The sequence below is a fragment of the Haliotis cracherodii genome, unplaced genomic scaffold, assembly GCF_022045235.1.
Source record: "Haliotis cracherodii isolate W230 unplaced genomic scaffold, xgHalCrac1.p SCAF_41, whole genome shotgun sequence".
NCBI classification, from domain to species: Eukaryota; Metazoa; Mollusca; class Gastropoda; order Lepetellida; family Haliotidae; genus Haliotis; species Haliotis cracherodii.
Window position 1 is genome coordinate 608825 of NW_027266299.1, and position 19969 is coordinate 628793.

The 19969-nt window shown below is 36.9% G+C and overlaps 1 long non-coding RNA gene across 1 annotated transcript in view; it reads left to right on the forward strand.

Annotated features, from left to right (window-relative positions):
* The window catches only part of LOC139441573 (uncharacterized), a 395726-nt gene extending 376215 nt beyond the window's left edge, over positions 1 to 19511 (forward strand). The window contains exons 2-6 of the long non-coding RNA XR_011651625.1: positions 16751 to 16856; positions 17265 to 17303; positions 17733 to 17835; positions 18155 to 18242; positions 18416 to 19511. This is a non-coding gene — a long non-coding RNA (uncharacterized lncRNA). The remainder of the gene's footprint in view (positions 1 to 16750; positions 16857 to 17264; positions 17304 to 17732; positions 17836 to 18154; positions 18243 to 18415) is intronic.
* Positions 19512 to 19969: the final 458 nt, after the last annotated feature.

A 19969-nucleotide genomic window follows, 5' to 3' on the forward strand; every position in this document is an offset into this window, starting at 1 on the left:
CTGTCAGTATAAACAAAATCAGTTTAAGCCCTTATGATGATAAAAGATTTGTTTTGAAAGATAAGATTCATACGTTAGCTCATGGACACTATAAAATTCCTTCTACCAATGTGTAAAGTGTTTTAACTACATAAGAACCATTTCATGCCTTCAGTGTTCTTGTATTGTATGTTTGTATATAACGATCCCTGGTAAAATGTTTCCTATATTTTATCTACATCTGTATGCATGTCATATGTAATTAAACTTTCATATGTATTTGTTATGAGGTATTATTCAGTCACCTCACAGTTGTAAATACCGAGTGTAAATACCTGAACCATTTCCCCCAGTTACAGCATTCACAGCAATGTTGACACAGTACATAGTTTTATTGCAACTGGGGAAGGTAACGTTTACTGTACTACTGAGGGTCTATGGACTTTATGTGATTAAAACATTATGTTGCTTGTTGTACAGTTGTATCACCTTTGAATGACTTATATGTGAATAAATACACACATTAAACGTCGATGCTCTGTTATTTATGTTGTTGTTGAACACTTGCTGAGGGAATTTCTTACTGCAATGATAATCCTACAGCTATTCTGTATCAGTTTCACCACAAGGATTGATGTAATTACCAATGAAAAACAGACAGAAATGTAAAACTGTTAACACACGGTTTATTTCATTAAAACACAAAAATCAAACATTAAGACAATAACAGTAAAAATGTACATGGAGTGATTATTCAGTGTCTGTGTCATCATCATCATCAACATCTGACTGTTCACGCTCTAGATCTTCAGCCTCAGAAAGATCTACATGAGACAGAATGTCTTTGACAACAGGTTTCATCCACTTGTTGATTTTAGCAGACAATCCTTTGGAATCAATATCGGGATCCATAGCTCTCATTTTCTCCAGGATAGGCTTGAAGAGGGGCCCATATCCAAAGTAACTCACATATCGGATAGCTGTTGACATTCGATCTAGAAAGGTAGCTTCCCAGCATTTCTTGAGCTTGTTTTCAATCCATCTCTCACTTTTCCCCTGATCTTCATACTCCTCTTTCTTCTTAAAGACATCGTCTTGACAGTGCTTTAGAGTGTGTTTCCACATGTATTCTAAGCCTTTCACCTCCCACTCTTTATCAGCATCACTGAATTTAGAGGTCATTGTAGGCTGTAGAACATCGCTTTCATCAGCTGTCTCCATTTTAACTCGTTTCCTTAGGGGTCCCCCTCCATTCTCAGGGCACCATGATCTGACATGACGCTGAAGGTCATGATTATTTTCAAACACAATACCACACTCGTCACAGGAAGGCATAGTTGTATCACTAGTGTCGTCCTCTGATTCACTGTCCACTGGAGCGGCTACTTCTGAGATGTGATTTCTTCTGGTGTCTGGCTTCAAATGATAATGATTGACAGCCTGCTCCTCTTTTATTGGCCGTGGGGTGATGACTGTTTCAAGTACATTAGGTTGTAGTCTTCCTGATTCCAAGGTAGTAGGACGCAAGTCGATTGTCAGATTGCCATAGGGTTTTTCAACAGCTTCTTTATACACAGACATAAACTGAACAGCATTGTTTGGATAGATGCGCCTGGCAAACAAGTTGACTTGATGTCTGTCCACAGGGGAATTAAACAGTGTCACGTAATGAGAATTCAAAGCAATGTCACGTGACTCCTTACCTCTGGGAAACAGATTTTGTAACAGTAAGAAAATAATGACATTCTTATGGTGAGAGGTTCGGGTGAACAGTTGGGAGATGCGTTTATCATCTTTAGCCTCTGACATGAGGTCATCCAGTACAATCATGTTGTTATTCCGTGCATCCAGATAGTTATCCTCGTGCAGGTTGTAAGGAATCCCCTTCACAAACGTCACATAGGGTAACTGTTCACTGATTATCTGATACAGAGGCTGCCACTCCATATAACACCAGATAATGTTATTGGGTACAGGTTGGATGCGATTCTGTAGTAAAATGTTGTACACAAACATAGTCTTGCCACTTCCACTTGGACCCACCACCACAGTATTGGATGGAATGGTAAAGTAGAACTGTTCTTTTAGTGCTGGAGGAGGTGGAGGAGGGGGAGACGTGGGAGGAGGAGGAGGAGGAGGAGGAGGTGAGGTTCCCAGAGGAGGAGGAGGAGGAGGAAGAGGAGGAGGAGGTGAGGTTCCAGGAGGAGGAGGAGGATATGAATGCATCTGTCTCCTATGTCTATGCATATTATCATTTCTAGAGAACTGTCTCCCACAATCAGGACACGATGTGGACTCCATGACGATAGAAATGCAACTGACACTGGAATAAGAGGAAGACCCTTATATACTCTGAAGATCAGTTTCTGGGATCCAACTGTGAACCGGATCATCAGCCATATCTTTCAACAGATAGATAGGCATACCATCACGATAGAACCTTCTTCTGATAATAAAGATTTCCTCAGTCCATTTTTCTTGATAGTCTCTTTGAAATGTATGTCTCAAATGAGAGAGTCTCACTTGATCGCCCACTTTAAATTTAAAGGGTTTCTTCATGTACTTCTTTTTGATTTCAGCTTTCGATTTGACTGGTCTCGTCAAAGTGTCAATGTATTGTTCTTTCCATACCAGAGCTTCATTCGTTTGATTAATATTTGAGGGTGATCTTTCATTCAATGATCTGTGAGGTCTGTGGTTATAATCCCGGACGAGGTCTTGTAAAATATCCAAATAATGATACGTTTGTTTGTAGGTGAAATATCTGTACATCGTGGTCTTGAGGGTCCGTATCACTCTCTCGGCATAAGAAGCCTTGGTTTCATTCTGTGTGGCATAGTAAGTGATGCCCTTGTTTCTTAAATAAGACCTCATTTTCTTATTTTCAAATTCTCGACCTTTGTCTGATCGTATAATTTGTGGCAGGGTAGCGCGGGAAAATATCTTCTTCAAGGCCTTAATGACCGCATCCGGTGTTTTATTTTTAAGGGGCTCAACCCACAGAAAACGTGTAAATACATTTATAGCTATGAGTAAGTATTTCACACCGTCATTGTCCGAGGCTATATTAGATACATCAGCCAAGTCAATATCCCATCGAGCATTGAGGCCTGAAGCCACCACTCTGTTCCGCTTGAACTTGTATCTTAAAGGTCGCTGAAGCGAAAAGGCATCTTGGGATGTCAACCACTTCTTTATGTGATGCAAACTAATATCAAATTTCCCCTCCTTTTTCACAATGTGATACAACTTAACAGGCCCAGAAAAGGAGGCTGGGTGTTTGGGATTCAAATAAATACTAGACAAATATGCTTTCCATCCGTCAGCAGGCATGGTTACACGTGAAATGAAGCCCACACGATGTAAATAGAGCTTATATGTTTATCCACTTCATAGCCTATCAAAACTACAGAGACGGGCCTAGGTTACCTTCAATAACAAACGTGCTTGTGTGTTTATGTTAACCCGTGGATACAGAGGACTGCCTTCCTCGTAGGTTTGTTTACACAACTATTTGCTTTCAGTGGAGAAGACTGTTATGTGACCTAGTTCGTCCTCGTGTTTACAGTAACAAAACAATTCTTCTTTTACCTATGCAACTAATGTAAACATAGAAGAACTGACAACATTGCACCCTTTCTATTTTAAAGGAATTTCATACATACTTTTGTATAGTTTTAATTATACTGATTAGGCTATGTTTGAATGTATAACCGTTGGTCTATCTTAAGCCAGGGTTTTCCCAGATTGCAACACAACCTGTAATGTACTACGCTATTAAGCTATTTTTAGCGTGACGTCATTCTTTTACCTCCGTGCTTGGGGTCAATGGGTGCGAGCCTGGGGCAGAACGCCCAATGTTCTTTCATCATACATCGACTCAGCTCAAGTAAATTTCAAACGTCAAAGCCAGGGAATAACCACTCTCGATTGTAAGACCTCTTGTGGACACTGTGAAAAAAGATCGTTATATGTTGATAGCTGTTTAAAGTTTTGATATTTTGAGTCGTATTATGTAAGTTACAACGTCTTTGATTATAATACTATCATATTCGTTGAATATTAATATAATCTTTATTAATATAAACAAAATGTTCATTATTCGTATTGAGTTTCGCTTCGATACGAGGGTTCTTAATTGATCAATGTCAAATTTGATGAACATTACGCCTATACGTCGCGTTTAATTTTCCTTCCTTTTCAATATTTAATTTTCTGTAGCAATTCAACCATGACTGCGTTATGTTATCTAAAACTTTTTTTTGCATTTACACATATCGAATATACATAAATGTGGAAATATTTAATGTAGTACCAGTGGCATGTTGCAGTGCAGATTATGAAATATATTGTCCACTTTATGGTTTATCCCGAAATACTATATAGAAAATATGAAACTAGCCCAGAGAGAAGCTTGTTAACGGCATCCATTGTATGATTAATTACAGTGACTAAGTAATGAATATCACTTGTTTTGACACGAAGTATTGTTTAAAAAAACAACCAAAACACATTACTTGAATTGAAATGAGTTTGTTATTCTTATTTCACTGTAGAGAATGCCCATATAACATTTTCTGTCAGCCCTCTCGACAGGAATGATAGTCGAAATACATTCATAAGATTGTATTCGGCAGGCCACACCTCTTCACGAACCATGATCTGGAGACTCCATTTGTATATGCAACGCATAGGCCTCCTATTATTTTACACAAACTTTCTCCATTTTCCAATGTGATCTTTTCACCAACGGCCAAACGTTACTAAATATCTCTCACTGATGTTACATGGAGCAGGATCTGAAGTGTGAAATTTCCGGAACATTTTTTATACACCTTGAGATCCGATCTGAAGAGTGAATATTCTGAAAAAGAGTGTGTACTCCAAAACGTTTAAAGTCAAAGTCCATTCCAGATGAGCATACCATACTGGGAAGGTACACACAGCTCATCAGTGAAGAAGTAGCGTGCATTTGGCAGAAGCATGAGTGTTGAAGGTAGATTTATGCATCATCCACTGATATACACGAAGCGATCACTTGTGCAAAATGCAGTGGCGCTAAATATAGATATCCAGTGGGTCTTTACTTTCTCCATGACCTTAGATGGACAAAATACACTGATTATCAAATATAACATCTTCTCTTGTAATTCATGTCTACGAATGGTTATGAAAATGTATTTAATTTGTTGTTTTTTTTGCGAGTGAAAGAGAATTGAAGATAACAATCTCAACTGAACTTTAAATCATCCTAATCATGCTGTTTTCACATAAGCTTTAGGAAGGTTTGTTCATGGGCAGATGATTTTTCATTAGCCCCATCTCCGCTCGGTTCCTTGAAAGGTTAGCCTATAAAGAGAGAGGCAGTGCATTACGACGTCAGACCGTTTCAAATCGTCAGAGCTATATGAACAGTACGCTTCGGAAACAGGTATGGTATTAAAGCAGACATTTGTAGGTCAGGAAATATGCATGCATACATTTATGGGACATGTGGACGATACATCGTGCTTTTCACGGTAATACATCACTTGTTGATGAAGTGTTGTATTCAGTTGACATGTTGGCTGTTGATGGGTAGAGAATCTGATAGTCAACTTGGATAAAGCACCTATTTTATTTGTGATAACGTAAAAAATATAAAAATATCACTCCGGAAAATACTGACATATTCAAGTTTGTATATGATTGCCTAAACACTATCTATGGTGACGTTGATATGTTATATTATATATAGCTTGTAGTACATGTGTCAGCTACCTGTCAGTGCAAGTGTTGTAATCAAGTAGACCTTCCCAAAACATCGCCAAAATATTCGCCTGTGTCTACCTTCTAGGGGTGCTTTAAACTCAGTAGTCATTCGAGCAATCTCGTATCAACGTTTGAAAGCCTGAGGGTTTTGTGTGAGACCAACAATTTGCCGACCTTCATAGCTCCATTATTGTGTCCATGCGCATGATCCTTTGTTATGTTGAAAATACATGTCTTGTCTTTTGAACTTTAAAATTGCATTTCTGAAATTCCTTCTGAATATTCAGATGGGTCTTTTGCAAATAGATCATGTCTCGTACATAAATGACAGCCATCTAGCATGGTTCATGTGAGCAAAGAAAAAAACCCAAGGTATCAGTTTTGTCAGGCAGTTGATGTAGAGGACAAAGTTTGCTTCCCTGAATGATTTCACCAAACTGTAGTTGTCCTAATTGCAGTGATGTACCCCATATTGGATATGAGGACTGTATTTCTATCAGCATACCAAGTATGTATCACCTTTGGCCCCTTGTGGTGTAGAAGTTAGTGTACTGCATATAAGCCTCTTTCATTAAATTCTTCAAATAACAGGAAGCCACTTAGTGTGCATGCCAGGTCCCAGTTACTGAGGAAACCTTCAGAAATAAATCTGCAGTACCCGATGAAGGTACATTGGATTGAGCAAGTGCTTCCACCTATCCACTGCTTTTCCTACCAGTCACTGTCATCTACAATCCCAATATGCTTCCCCCAAGATGGATAACAAGCTTTTCAGTCCACAGTATTCAGGCCATTTCCATTGGCAACTGTGTAGAAGGGCAGATCGACGGTAATGACTGGAACATTAACATGATCCACAGCTTTCGTAATCACATCCATTGACTGACAGAGATCATGGCTTGTGAAATTAGGGTAAACTGTAGGCTTTGTAAGCTAGGTTCTTGTCTTGAACATCTACTTTCTTCCAGATCACTGGAGGAACACTTTTGTAATACCCTATCAACTCTGAAACGGATCCTGCTCCTGGTGAAAGTTCCCAGATGAGTCTGCGATCAGTTCCATCATTCTGGCTCTTTACATTTTGGAACAGTCGATGAGCTAGTGTTGTTGTCAATGTTATCAACTGCTGAAGTCATGATTATGCCTAGTCGAAGATTTAGGGGACACAGAACCTCTTTTCTTTGATACTGTTCACAGATACTGTGCTCAATCTTTGTTGAGATGCCCAGTACCCTCGCATATGAGTCGGAAAGTCCAAGAGCCAAGATGGTATCTACACATTGTTTTGTACTTTCAAGCGGCCAGTTATCATCTTGAAATTCATGGTCACGTATATAAACAACTCACAAAAAAACAGAACAAAAATTATTTTGTTGAATATTACAATACTGGCAACTGTGAACGAAATAATGAAATACATTGAGGACGAAATAGGTTGGTGTGACATAGAGACAAGTTTCTTATGGAACATGTTGATATTCTTTTAATGTAATACTATTAACATGCCAATGCAACGACTGTAATATAATTAATTGTAAGAAAACATTCCATGTACTTATATTTCACATTTGGTGGTAGAATAAACATAAATATAAAGAACACTGTTAACTTTTTGATAAATAACTAAACCCTCGGCTAATACACATAGCCTAGCTCAAATAAGCTTTTAAATAACATAAAAAATAATCTTGTACTCTAAATGAGTATTGAGATATATTAAGAGAATCTTTGCCTGTAAAGGATAAATATATATCTGCTGGCCAGTTTGGAAAATGGCCGCCATGACCTATGGAAATAGACAATAAAGTGGCTCCGACTCTGAAAACATTGCCACATAATGATCAATCATTGTGCAAATAACCATGATTTTATGACAAAGAGCACACGGTTAAGTTATATTCCACATATCCACTGTACTATTGATAGAGTACACCAGTAAATCCAGATTGGTGATACACATGTATAGATTTCAACTTTCGTCACGCACTTAGAATAGCTACCGTTGTGTCTTGACGACCAGTCTAACCAGAGTGCCATAACTACAACACTGAAACCCACAATGTCATACACAAACCCATACACTGATCAATATAGAAGTACCGCTGAACATGGCTAAAAAAATGTGTTTCATGTTATGACTTGACTCACGTGCTATTGGAAGCATATCGATAGAATCTGACATCACAACAGCATGAGTCAGACAACATGCACGGCAGGTCTTGGTGACATAACACCATATATATAATGTGGGTGAATTCAGCACGTAGCGGATTTCCTGGAATTCCCATGTGGTCTGAATTAGACTTTTGAGTCTCCTGTGATTCAATATTTATACATAAACGTTATTCAGAATCATTGAGCAATGAATACATGTTTAAGAGTATTTTCAGAATTCATTCTCCAACCTTTTAACACTCACTAGGTTATAATTGCATTAAAGTATGTTGAGTTTGATCATGACCTGATTCAATGTTATTCGTCGTTGTCATGACAAGCATCGACCAAATTATTCCCTATACGTTGCGTGTCTGTTTGGGAAGGGTTGGATGCGGACTATAAGCATCCAGTTATCAGTTAAAACAGTTCATCAATTGCAAGTTTTACATTCACGCATTAGTATTGCCACCTACAGCTGTAAGTGAGTGAATACTCTTTCACATGGACATCTTCTTTCAAGGAGCCAACAAACAATCGAGACTTGACCGGGTCATTTGTTCATTGCAACAGGAACCATCCACATTTAGTGAAGGCCCATTGATATGTACAGTGCATTATCCGTTTACTTTGCATTTGATGTTTTCGTTGGCAATCAAGTGCTCAATCCCTACAATGCTAAACAACCTTGATCATCTGACGTGAGACGTTTCTGACAATATAAAACATACGTCTCTTTCATCACAGCCATTATACTTTAACTGCCTTGAGATCCGAGTGACAAATGTCTAAAGATTGATATTTCAATTTAAGCTCCAATATCGTTGAAACAGTTCATAAACATCAGATCAGCATGTATAGTGGGTTGATTCCAGATGTGCTAGCTATACAGAAGAAAAAAACACAACGCATATCACTGTATGGATACCGTGCATGCGACTTCACGGTAGATTAATGCATTCATTGATTACAAACGACGAGATCACTCGTGTCATATGCAGTGCCGCAAAATATAGTCATTCAGTGGGCGTGAAGATAAACATGTTTATCACGACCATCGCTGTCAAAACTACACTGATTATCAAAAATAAGTTATTTTTTTATGTAATTAGAAGTGTTAAGATATGTATTCAATGTAACTTTGTAGCACGGAAACGAGAACTGAAGTTCGAAATTGTCAACTAAATTTACATTCGAATTATTATGCTCTCACGCCAAATAATATTCGTCATAAAGGTTTGTCCGTGAGTATGTTATTTTACATTATCCCTGTGTCTGCTTGGTTCCTGGAAACACTAGCCTATAAAAAGACAGGCATGCTGTTTGAAGGTCAGTCCGTGTCACACTGTCAGCGTGAAATCAGCAAACTGTCTTTGAAACAGGTATTGTAATTGAGGAGACAGTTGGAGGTCTGCAAAAGAGTAGGCATACCTGTATGAGAGATTTGGACTGCAATTTGTGCTGTGCAGTGTTAAACTGCTTCTAGTAACATCGACTGATTAATGCTGATTACATATTTGCAATTAGTTTTACCATTTTACTGTATCAATCTATTTAACTAAGTCAGTGTGGCTGTAGATGGTTGGAAATCGGTTAGTCAAAGCATGTATATATAGTGTGGTAATGTAGAAAACAGAAAATGTCATACCGGAATATTCTGACTCTTTCCATATGGTGGCTTATTAACTATCGATACGTGCATAACTTATTGTATTTATAACTTGATGTATATATGCTATTTACTTTTAGCTCAAGAGCGGGAATCAAGAATGACAGACAGACCAAACGGTTAGTTGTATTTCTGTACATATGTACTGCAAGCAAAATATTAAATAATATTGACTCAACAAGAAACTACGATAACCTTGTACCTGCTTCTATATATGTGTTTAAAACTGTCTGTTGTTGTGTACTTGTCGATGTCAGTGTCATACACGAGGAAGGGATTAGCCAACATTTGTCAAACCTTTGGTTTCAGTGAGTGTCAAAAGCGTTGGTGCATCGAAATACGAAATTTCATACCAAATGTATTCACCAAATGGAAAGTCTCCAAGCGCAAGTGCTACAGGGGGCAGGTAAGCTTTAATTCCTGAAAAAATCTCTCCACTGAAGGCAAAAGTCTCTATAAAGTTGAAGATGGTGTGTGATTGAGCGAGTGAATGTGGTTTAATGGAGGTGCGGGATGGTGCTGTGACAGATTTAAGGAATTGCATTTGTTTATCGTACATCGATCTTTTCTCCTACCCCAAAGATTAATATATAGTGTTACTATACAGCAACCCTAAACCTAACCACGCGCACAAGGAAATGAAAATTGGCGATGAATTATAATTAGATCTGCTGATTGAATCTTATTTTACAGTGTATTTAAGTTCAATGTCCCGATTTGGTCCAATAGATATCATTATAGGACAGTTGTTTATGAAATGTAATCTTAATAAATTCATTTGTTTTAGTGCGTTAGAGTTCAATGCAGAGGTTGGGTCCCAACACTATCATGATGTATCGCAACCCATTCCAGGAGGGATACGCATTATAAATCAGGTATAATGCCCGAGTGAATCAGTCAATTTACATATTTACTGAAATGTTCAGTTGTAAATACATATTGCCTAATCATAGACATTGACTGTAACTGTAACATATGGATCATATTTTGAACAAGTAAGAAGAAAAATAATGGTATAATTTACTATGTTTTGATCATTCCTACACATTGCTATCATGTATTACTGTCATCATGCATGTTTAACATCGGTTGTATGTTTCAGAAAACCAAAGGAGATACCCACGTTGTGACGGTGATTTGTTCGTCCGATCCTACCAAATACTTCCAATGAGTTCATGGATGAATTTATCGTGGATTATTGGAATAATGTGCATACTGTGACCAATGGATTTGACCTTTCACAAATTGCGATAGGACTAATTTGTACTGACCGCTTGAGGTTCGTATCGATCTGCTCTTTTATGCAAAATGTATGAAGTACAACATCATCACATTCTAATTTAACACCAGATTATGTCATTATCTCATGCAGCTCAGTTGCTTGCAAATGTTTGTCTTGTGTGTTAATTGTACAACAAGTCTGTCTTGTTGTGGTACTTTAATGTATTTAATCCTGCTACTTTATATAGCATAAGCTATAAGCTTTACAAGTATTGGATATATTTGATAAATCCCTTAGCAACGAACAAAATTGTTTAGTTATGGTAGTGATAGCACCATGATACTGTCAAACGCAAATAAACAAATGCAAAGTATTATTTACTTTGGCTTGGTTGTTTTTCCTGTTTGCTTCTCTTATAAAATGTCAGTATTCTTTCTATTAAATTTATGTTTACACACTTGATACTTTCGTAATTGATAACTAGCCATGCTCTCGATTTGTTCAATTTTAAGCTGAAGCTTCTACCGTTGAGATCAGTTAACGGAAAGGTCACTCGTAAAAAATATAATGTTGTTCTTTATATTAATAACCTATTTAAACATAAAAGAAGAACTTTTAGTCCAGTGTGTTCCAGTGATCGATCTAGCACAATGGCCTTGCCTGAAATATACACTTTAACCGTCCCGATATCTGGATGCGATAATTGCAATACTAAGGAGTACAATTTTTAAACTGTACTTTACAGTTGAGTTGCAAAATTATTCACGTTTTCTAATGTTCACCTGGATATACTCGCAATTGACACCCTAGTTGTGTCTTGATGCATGGTCTACTTCTGTTTGTGATCTAAATATCATTGAAACTTACAAAATAAAATTTGCACTGCAATGTTGAAGTTGGTTATTTTTTGGTATATATGTGGTACGTCAATCATTATGTCTATCAGAAGAAATAAAATTTCAACTGCAAAACCAAAATTGTGTTTTGTATAATTATGTCTCCCGTAGCTTATATGGTACAAAATATGTTAAAGTTGATAACTATGGACACGTATTCATTGATCTGAGTCAGTCCGTGTTATTCAAATATTGTGTTGTTGCCATTGGTACCTTGCCCATAGGAGCATATAAGCATAATTTAGGTCAACGCAGTAACGCGAAAGGAGCACAAGACTGTCTATCCTTATCGTTCATATCAAAGCGCACACACACACACACACACACACACACATATATATATATATATATATATATATGAGTGGACTCATGTATATATATATATATACATGAGTCCATATATATATATATATATATATATATATATATACGTGAGTGCACTCACTATATGCTAACGGTGTATCACATAAGCACAACAGTGCAGTGGTGAAATAGGTGCGTTGCATTTGTATTTGTGTACTCTGGCAAGGGCCATCATGAAGTGTGTCTATACATTCAACACGCAAATCAATGGTTACCACAACAAAGTACAAAACACAACCCATAAAAAAACATTTCTGTTATCAACCTAAACACTTCTCTCGCAGACTTAGACGTTGCCGTGATTATATTTTGCATGTATTATTGTTGGGCAAAATATGCTATAAAATAGTTGATACCTGATATTTTAGCGTGAATATTATTTTGGACCTCAAATCAACAATGAACCCAAAGATTTTAAATTATATGCATTCTGAGAACAATAATATGCACCCCGTAAATGTTGCACTAAGAAAAGCATCACTTCTTTACCAGTTGAAGTATCATTAAAAATTGCAAGCACAATACGATCAACGTATTCGTTGAATGAATAAGACAAAGCATGCCAGTGAGAAGTAAACTTAAATTAGACAATATCATATAAAAAGGATATGGATATATACCTGGAACTCTCCAATGAGTTCGAGACAAGCGGGAATTCGAGACATCCATAGCGACATATCCGAGTATAAATGATGAAAAATATAAAATGAATTCCCTGGGACCGGAAGGTGATTTCTAGACAATCCGGAATTCGACACATCCACGTTCGACACAACGAATTGGTTAGTTATTATATACTACCAATATTCAGTGTGGCTACTGTAATGTTAGCTGAGTAGCCGATTGGTGCACATATAGTACATATTGGGTGGTTTATGTACAAAACTAAAGGATATAAAAGTACAAAAAAATAATGTAAAATTGTAAAGTTGATTAGAATTACGTGTATTGAAAATACCTAGCAGATGCAAACCCTATTCATATTTCTTACTACTTTTACAAACAGTAAATCTTCAAAGTATTTGTCAGCTAACACAAAACGTCAAAGTGGATTATGCACTTATTTATCATTATGCTAAGACATCCTGCACATATACAAAAGAAATAGACATATATACATATGTAGATGGGGCTTTATTATCCCATGGATATAACTATCTTAAAACGATACCAGTGTACGAAAATATTAACTACAAAGCCCTTTCTATAGCCATAGCATCTCTGCTCAATGCAGAGTCCATTGTGCCATTCTGGTTATATCATAAGCATAGGATAGTGATGATACCAGGTGGTTGCTCACCTTCACAGACAAGGGAACATGTGTACACGCTTTATATACAGTAACTTACGGTTATAACGAACTCAAAGGGACTACAAATTTTAGTTCGTTATAACCGTAATTCTTTATAAACATATATATAGTATAACTACAGCAAATAGTTGGGACTAAAAAGTTAGTTCGTTATATCTATTCACAAAAGATTCACAAAAACACACGAAAAGGATTTTGTCAAGCATTGCAATACTGTCAACTGTGAACGAAATAATTAAGACTCTTAACAGTGTAAAGCACACATGCAGCCATTGATTATACACAAAGCGATCACTCGTGCCAAACCAGTGGCACTAAATATAGACCATATTCAGTGGGCATAAAGACGAATACGTTTTCCCTGACCATATCAGAATACACTGATGACTGATGACCTAACATTCTCTTTTGTAATTCAAGTGTAACAAGGGTTGTGAAAATGTATTTAATATCTTTTGCGAATTGAATTGAAGTTCATGGTTACCAAGGTTTGTCCATGGGTATGTTATTTTTCGTCAGCCCCGTGTGTACTTGTTTCCTAGAAATACAAGTCTATCAAGAGACAGGCACCCTGTTTGAACGTCAGACGGTTTTAAAGCGTCAGGGTTGGATCACCAAATACATCATAGTTACCAAGTTACATCACTTCTACCAAATTGATTGATTGACTAAGGCTGTTTCGATTTCACATAACCTTTCACCACTGTACTGTATAAACGGTTGGTCACCTGGAGTACTCGCAATTAACACCCTGGTTGTGAATTGTACTCTGGATGCATGGTCAACTTCTGTTTGTGATTTAAATATAATAACACTTCTGAAATAAAATTTACACTGCAATGTTGAAGTTGGTTTTTCCTTGGTATATATGTGGTACGTCAACCATTATGTGTATAAGAAGAAATAAAATGTCAACTGCAATATCGAGTTGTGTTATGCATATGTCTCAGAAGCTTATATGCGACAAAATGTGTTCAAGTTGATAAGAAAGGACAAGTATTAACTGTTCTGTGTCAAGCTTTTTTATACAAATATTGTGTTGTTGGCAATGGTGCCATGCTTAATAGGAGTAATAGAATCAAATAAGCACAAATTAGGTCCACGTTTTGACGTCATAAAACATAAGACAGATGTATGTCCGTCTACTCTTATAGTTTATATCAAAGCACACATTTATATACATATGTTCACTTATGTTATATATAAAAATAATACTAGCATAGGACAGTTTTTGAGAAAATGTAACTTTGGATCTCAATTAAACAGTGAAACTAAACAAAGATTTTAAATTATATGCATTCCGTGAAAAATGGTATGCATCCCGTGAATGTTGCATTTAAAAATACATGACTTCTTTGCGAGAGAGAGAGAGAGAGAGAGAGAGAGAGAGAGAGTGAGAGAGAGAGTGAGAGAGAGAGAGCGAGAGAGAGAGAGTGAGAGTGAGAGAGAGAGAGAGAGAGAGAGTGAGAGAGAGAGAGAGCGAGAGAGAGATCTGTCTCGAACTAATTGGTGAGTTCCAAGTATATCAATTCTCTGCACTATGCACTATATATTTTCACCGCTCCATTTGAGCCTATACGAGTAAAGGACATTAAATCATGGATGAGGACTGTGGTGGACTGAAGGCATCCAGTTATCAGTTATCAACAATTTATCAATATCAGAAGCCTCACATTCACGCATTGTTGTTGTACCTATAACTGTACATAGTGAGTGAATGTACTTTTACAACGAAGTCTACAGCCTTTCAGCAGTATCACGGAGCCAATACATAATAAAGACTTCACCGGTCTCTAGGTGGTCGACTGCAACAGGTACAGAACGGCCAGAATCTGACTCGTGTAAAGTGCAAGGGGTAGTCTCGGTGTAATGTGCCATTACATTTCTACCTTATGTATTGTATGTTTATATTGATGATTGAATTAGTGAGTGATCTTGGTTTAACGACGCTTTTAACAGTGTTCCAGTTATATCACGGCGTGTCAGCTTAATGTGAGAGGAAAGCCCGAAGTGATGCAGGTCACAGACGTTTACTACTTCGGTGAAACCCAGGTGCACGGGTATGGTGCTGACAAACCTAGAAACATAATCGAGACGAACCGGGATTCAAACCGACAATCATAGGTTTCTGGCATGCCCAAGGGATGCAACTCTGCACAACGAATCGCAGCGCCTTAGACGACTGGGCCAGCTGTGCCCCCGGATATATTATGAAGTTATCTATAAAATATCATGTCATTACTGCTACTTTAGACGACTGGGCCCCATGTGCCCCCTGATTGAATTTGCCAGAATGGCATGATGATATACTACATCATACACAATGTATATACCTTTCACATATTTACCACCCTTCAAGACAAGGGCACTGTCGATCATTGTCGTTTGTCTCTGGTATGCATCACAGTGACAGAGACATTGTGAACACATTGTGAACATGTTTACTTTCACACCCTCTGACCCTGCAGTTACGCCCTGGTGCATACCAGAATCTGTCCCTAACTGTATATCTGGTAGTACAAAATTATTGTTTGAGCACACAGTTTTGTCTATCATCGGCAGTTGTTCGTCAACATCACCTTTCAAGGTGCAAAACCCCGTGAGTCAAGTTCCTGGGGTTTGTTATTCAAATACGCTACAAGTCAATATTTTAACAGACATTGTAGATGTTTCTCAGAAAAAGAAGGGGTGGTACGGGACACTGTGCAAACACTGAGAAAACACCGAGAAAGAATTGAGAAAACATTGAGAAAACACCGAGGAACAACCAATTAAAGCATTCCTTAAAGACCCATTTATAGGAATGTTCAGTTTACTCTGTTCAGTTACTAATGGAACAAGAAATTGCTAAACTTCAAAACTGAGAAAGCTTCTAACACTAAATGTCCTACATTCGTTTTATCACAGACATTATGTTTAACCACCATGAAATCCGATCTGAAGTGTGAAACTTTTAAATATGGATTGATAAAAAACCTAAGATAAAATGCAAGTTGGCTTTATTTCAGAAGGGCTTGTCATCTAGGGAGGTCAGGACGACTCATATCAGTATACGGGTAGCTCGCATGTGACAAAAGGTGATTTATGGATTCATTGATTATACACAAAGCGATCACTTGTGCCAAACGCAGTGGCACCAAATATAGACGGCATTCAGTGGGCGTGGAGATGAATACGTTTGAAAAGGCCATATTTGGTTTATGTCTGAATACACTGATGACCAAATGTTGGTTCCCTTTTGTAGTTCAAGTTTAAGAAGGTTTGTGAAAATGTATTATCCTTTGCGAATAAAAGAGAATTAAAGTTCAAAATTGTCGACTGTAATTACATATAAATCATTTCACTTTAACGTTAGATAATATTCCCGAGGAAGGTTTGACTGTGGGTATGTTATTTTCCATTAGCCCTGTAGCTGCTCATTCCCTGCAAACACTAGCCTATAGAGTGACAGCCACCCTGTTTAGACGTCAGACCATCAGCGGTAGATCACCAAATACACTTCGAAAACAGGTACAGTACATGTGCAAATGTGTGTGCGTGCCTGTATGAGACATTGAGATAATACCTTGTGTTTTTCATAGCATTACAACACTTCTACTAACAATGACTGATAAATGCTTATTAAATTGTACATAATATTTTACCACTATACTGTAAAAACTGACTTAACCAGGCTATGAAACACGACATGATGGCTCTATATGGGTGGAACCTCGGATTGTCTTGTATAAAGAATCTACAAGTATATTATTTGTGATTTTGTTGGAAATATATGATGTCATGCAGGACGATATTGATGAATACCTTTTACACAACATGGAAATTTATATTTATAACATGGCTTGCAAATATCAATGCAGACTGTTTCGCGTATATTAATGTGTATAGATTGTACTGTATGGAAGCTTTACCTTTTAGCACAAGTGTTGGAAGCAAGAATGACAGACAGACCAACAGGTGCTTTGGATTTATTTATCTTTGCATGTTATTACTTTTTAAAATTAACAGTCATATTGATTAATTTGAAATCTTCCATGAGGCTATCAGGTTTTGTAAATACGTGTTTGTAACTATTTGCTGTCCTGTAACTGACGCTATTTGTGAGTGAGTGATTTGGTTTTAACCCCGTTTTGAACAGTATTCGAGTTATATCACAGATGTGGGAGGAAGCCCGAATATATTCAGGTCTCAGACGCTTACCACTTTGGTTAAACCCACGAGCACGGACAGGGTGCTGACCGAGAAAGATAGGTTTCTCGTTTACACAAGGAGCATAAATGTTCTTCACAACAAATTGCGGTCTCTTATTCGATTGTGACTCTCGTGACACCTGTCATGAATGAGGAAAGGATTATCTAAACTGAATCCAATCCTTGGATATTCCAGTGTCAGTCAAACACCTTGGTGGATCGAAATACAAAGTTTCATACAAAATGTATGCACCAGGTATATCCCCTACCGACGCAGCAGTGCACGTGACTGGGGACGGGTGAGGATAACATTTTTAATTCTTTAAGTGTAAAGGAGACATGATAACAGATCTACAAGTGTTCCATCCGACAACATCAAATCTGTTTTTGAAATACAACAGCCTTTGAGGATGGAAGAATTATCTCAATGAAATTATTGGGTTTAATCTGGTGTTAGCTAAACGTCATTATGCAGACGTGGAAATGAAATTGATTGAATATTGATCTGTGTATTATTTATTTTTTTCCTGTTAAATTGACTTCAGTGTCCCTACTTTGCCTAAAACATATCATGAAATGACGTTTGTCAAATGTAATGTTAATTCATATATGTTTCAGTGCGTTAGAGTTCAATGCAATGGTTGGGATGCAACCATATCATGATGTGTCGGAGGCCATTCCAGGAGAAATAAGCATATTAAGCCAGGTATATGCATCTTTTTGAAATTTGTAAATAGACAAATTATAGAATGATTTACTATGTTTCGACCATTCCTGCGTACATAGTTCATGTATTATTGAAACATGCATGTTTACCATTGGTTACATATTTCATGTATTATTGAAACATGCATGTTTACCATTGGTTACATATTTCAGGAAACAAAAGGGGATACCCACGTCGTGACGCTGAAATCTTCGTGGGACCCTTCCCAATATCTTGAATGAGTTCATTACTTGTTACTTGTTCGTAGATTATTAGAATAATGTGCACGCTTTGACCGATGGATTTTACCTTTCACAAAAAGCAATAGGACTGTTTTACAAAGTATCTGAGGTTCGTATCGATGTGCTCTTTTCAGCAAACATGTGTCATCACATTCCAATTTAACACCAGAATGTGTCATTACTTTACTTGGTTTGGTTGCTTGTAGATGCTTGTCGTGTTATAATGTCTATAATGTTTGGGTACTTCTATGTCTTTTATCCAGCCACTTTATTTATTTGAAGCTTTATTCTTTTTTCAACCACTACACAACATTGGACGTATTTGATAATTGTTTTAGCAACGAACAAAAATGTTCAGTAACGGTATGTAATAATAACATGATGCAGTCACGCACAAATGAACACATTCAACGTGTTATTTACTTTGGTTTCTGATCGTGCTTGTTTAAGAAATGTTCTTTCTCTCATAAATCTAATAATAATACAATACATGACTATTATCTTATATGAAATTTGTTAACATACTTGACATTTTTCTTCATGTCTGGCTTGTTCTTGTCGTCATTTTAAATGATTCAATTGAATAATGTGTTCATTTTTGTGCTGGAGCTTGTAGTGTTTAAATCAGTTAAGGAAATAATGAGACGCAGTAAAACTCATGTCGTTCAATATATGAATAACCTTTTTCAACATTAAAGAATAAAGTTTAATCGCGTGTGTTCCAATAATCGATCTAGCACAATGGCTTTGTCAGAAAATATACACTTTAACTGTTACGATACCAAGATTCAATACTTGCAATACTGAGGCGTACAATTTACAGTACTTTCCATTTCGTAGAGAAATGATTCATATATTCTAATGTTCACTCGCAATTGACACCCTGGTTTAGAATTGTATTTTTGATGCATGGACAACTTCTGTTTGTCATCTAAATATTATAATACTTATGAAATACAATTTAAACTGAAATGTTGAAGTTTGTTATTCCTTGGTATATATGTGGTACGTCAATCATTTTATGTATTAGAAGAAATAAAATTTCAACTGCAATATCGAATTTTGTTTTGCATGTCTCCGAAGCCTATATGGTACAATATGACAAGAAATGACAATTATTGAATGTCCTGAGTATATTATAGGAGTAATAGAATCGCATAAGTGTTACTTATGGCCACGTTTTGACGCCAAAGGAGCACAAGACAGATGTGTGTCCATCTACACTACATTTGTAAACATGAGCCAACTCACTATATGTTAAAACAGTCTCCCATATGCACTACAGTGCAGAGGTAAAATAGGTGTGTTACATTTCTATTTGTGTACTCTGTCAAGGGTCACCATGACGTGAGTCAATACATTCAACATGCAAACGAATGGTAACCGAAAAAAATAACAAACACAACCAATAAAAAAACATTTCTGTCAGCAACCTAAATACTTTTCTTGCAGAATTTGATGTTAAGTATAATGGTAGGGCAACAC